Here is a 3,803-nt window from a genome sequence, read left to right as displayed (position 1 = left end):
TACTAGCCGGGTCCCCCTTACTCCTAGAGCCCCCGGAGCCGCTACTACCGCCGACTAGCTTATAGGCCTAGAAGGCCGCCTAAGCGCCCTAGAGAGCGCCGCCGCCGCTAATAAGGTAGAGGAGGATAATAAGGATAAGGATAAGGATAATAATAAGGATAAGGAGTAGGTCTAGGTAGTCTAAGGGCTTCGCCCTAAAATAAACGCTATTTTTATCTCCGCTTATATTATTATACTTATATTATTATAACTACTTACTCCGCTTTACTTACTTTATAGTCTTAGCCTAGGCTATTATTAGTAGTCCGCTAGTCTATTATTCTCGTTTACTATTCTAAATAAGGCTTTAAACTTTTTAAGGGCTATAATTCCTATAAACTTATATATAGGTTCCTATATAGGGTCGAGATACCTATGCTATTTAACGAGGACCTCCTAGCGTTTCCCTTTACTAACCTTTTTTTAGCGCGCGGCCTATATTTCTTTAACTTTAAACTCGTCCTCTCCCTTTACTTTAATTATAGGCAGTTAAGTATCCGCTACTTCTTATCTAGGTAGCGGGTTAAAGGAGGCTTTATAAAGGAGGTCTATATTAATCTTATTATAAACCCTTATTAAGAGACTATTAAGCTCTATAACTTATAAGCTAATAACCCTTTATACTATAAACTTCGTATATAGTTAGTTAAGCTTTTTCTTTAGCTATGCTAACCTATAGTTATAGAGGTCTAGCTATACCTTATCTCTTACTATAAACCTATCTACTAGGGCCTTAGTCTTATTAGCGTGCCGCTCTTAATCTTACGCCGCGGCGGCTATTATAGATTAGTAATAATCTATAGTCTCTTATAGCTTTCGTATAAATATAGAGGCGCGGCCCTTTAGTAACGAATTACTATACTACTCCGCTACTATATCTATAGTAAAGGGAACTAGTAAGGGTAGTTCGAAGCTATACGTTATAAAGAAAGGGGCTATCTTAATAGAGGTATATAGTCTATTATTTAATATAAGTTAGGCCGCGGGGAGCTAACGGTCTTAGTCTACTTAGTTATAGGCTATAATAGCCTATAGGTAAGCCTACGCCTCCTAGTTAACCCTCTTAGGCCCTCTATCGGTCTATAAGTAATATACTATACTAAGTAGCTATATAATCTAAAGTAGCTAGTATAAGTACTACTAAAAGCGGCTAGTTTAATTCGATCCCTTATCGCTTATAATAAAGGCTAGCTAGCTATATAAGCGGGCCTAGTACTATAGGAAGCGCTTTATATAGGACTCTATATTTATAGATAGTATCGGCTTTAATATAATAGACTTACTAAGTCGGTCCTTAATTACTTATATATAGCGGTTGCCGCCCTTTATAAGTAAGAGGTTTATTATAAAGTCTATCTATATATACGTATAGAACCGGTTAAGTATTAGAAGCTACTTAAGTAGCCCCTTAAGCTACGCCCTTTAAATCTTAGTATAGCTATAGATATCGTAGTTATAGAGGAAGCGGCGAACATAGTACTATAGGAGGGGCTAGTAGAAATCCCTCGCGAGGCCTACTACTATACCCTGCCTACCTAGGTAGCCTACGATACTAGAGTTATAGATAAGCTAGACTAGCTTCCTTCGGAGCTTATTTTATTTATTTAGCTCTAGCGGTCTATCCTTCTCCCTAGCTTCTATAGTATATAGCGCGCCTAGTACCTATAGTCTCCCCCGCTAACGTAGATGCCCTTATAGGTCGATATAATAGTCGGCTACTTATACCTTTAGCTTTAGCTTTAGATCGAGGCATCGAGCGCTAGACTTAACGGCGCGGCGCACGCTCTTATAGGTACGGTCTAGAGACGATATCCTATCCTATAAGCGCTAGAGGACCTTATCTTAAAATACCCGCGCCGTACGCGCCCTTAGGCCGGTCTATCCCTCTCCGCCGGGCTAAGGCGAAGGTATAAGGGAAGGCTTATCTATTAGCGCCGCGCTTTCCTTTACTAAGGAAGCTCTTATATAAATCTATAGTACTTCTTACGGGATAAGCTATAGATCCTAGGCCTCGATATCTACTCCCGTTAGCTAGTCTTAATCCCTCTAAGAAAGTATATCTAGGACTATAGAGTCTTACCCTAGCTAGTACTTAATTAAGAAGTTAAAGTATAAGAGATACTTTACTTAGCGGGCTTACCGTTCTAAGAGGTACTAGCGGGTTATAAAGTACTTAAGATTCCTATAGTCTATAAGAACCTTAAAGCTCTTATAGCTCTAGAGCTCCGCTTACTATTACTTAAGGTAGCTAATAATCGCTAGTATCTCTTTATCGTAAATAGTATAATTCCGCTCTACTAGGGTTAGCTTATAAGAGTAGAACGCTATTAGTTACTTTTACCCGTTTACCTCCTAAGAGAGCGTTCCTTTAAGTGCCTAGCCGCTATAGCCCGCTTTAACTAACGTAGACTAGTTAAAGTCCTATTAGAGTAGTACTAGGGCCTACGAGAATAGGTCCTTAAGCGTATAGAATGCTCCTTCCTATATAGGCCCTTAATAAAAAGCGGTCTATTTTCTAGTAATCTCGTTTAAGGGACTTATAATATAAGAGAAGCCTTTAATAAATATCCTATAATAGTTCGCGAACCTAAGGAAGCTCTATATACCTATCTATATAGTTAGGGCCGCTTAGTCTTAGATCGCTTAGATCTTTACGGGATCTGCCTATATACCTACGCCTATATAGATAATAAAGCTTAGGTACTTAACCCTCTTAACTCTAAATTCGTACTTATTTAGGTCGAGGTAGAGCCTATAAAGTTAGAGGCGCTTTAGGACCCTCTATACTTTCGATATATAGTCCTTATAGGAGCCGCTTATATAAATAAGGATATTATCTATATATATAAAGGCGAACTCGTCGAGGAAGTCCAAAAGTACGTTATTAATATAACGCTAAAAGGTAGCGGGCGCTCCTAAGAGGCTAAAGGGCGTTATAAGCTACTTAAATAAGCTATAGCGTATATAAAACGCTATCTTCTACTCGTTACCCTCTAAGATCTATACTTTATAGAACGCCTATTTTATATCTAGCTTTATAAACTACTTTGCCTTTAAAAGGTTATAGAGCGTATCTAAGATTAAGGGTAAGGGGTAGCGGTCCGGCCTTATAATTACGTTTAGAGCCCTATAGTCGTAATAAAACTATATCCTACCCCTTAGTTTACGTATAAATAAGACTAGCGCTCTTACTTTAAAGCTACTTACTTAAATAAAACCCTTATCTAAGAGGTCCCTTAGCGTCTTCTTTAGCACTAGTAGCTCCGCGTATAATATACTATATAGCGGTCTAAATAGTATAGGTAGTTCCTACCCCTTCTTATTAGTATAGAGTACGATCTTATAGTCTACCCCTAGCTTATATAGGTTAAGCTTATCTACTTCCTAGGACTTAAATAGCGGTAGGAGGTTATAAAAGCGCTCTAGTATCTATTACTATAGCTTAGAGGGCGACTTTAGCTTCTTTATCTAGAGGGCCTTATCGATATCTACTAAGCTAACTACGTAGACCGCTACGTTAGCCGCTGCCTAGCCTTACCCCCGCTCTACCTATCGTATAGTTCCTATAAAGATAGAGGTAAGGACTTCTTATACTAAGTATAAAGCTTATATACCTAGTCCTATGCTTATAGAACTATCGTTATAGCGGACCTACCGTTATATAGGCCTAAACTATAGCTTCTTTTAGTACGGAACTAAGTATAACTCTATATATAATAACTAGGGTTTCCTAAGGATTAAGGGAAATTCTAGTTAAGGGATTA

The sequence above is a fragment of the Hirsutella rhossiliensis genome (genome assembly GCF_020360975.1).
Source record: "Hirsutella rhossiliensis strain HR02 chromosome Unknown scaffold00007, whole genome shotgun sequence".
NCBI classification, from domain to species: domain Eukaryota; kingdom Fungi; phylum Ascomycota; class Sordariomycetes; order Hypocreales; family Ophiocordycipitaceae; genus Hirsutella; species Hirsutella rhossiliensis.
This window is presented reverse-complemented; position numbering follows the sequence as displayed.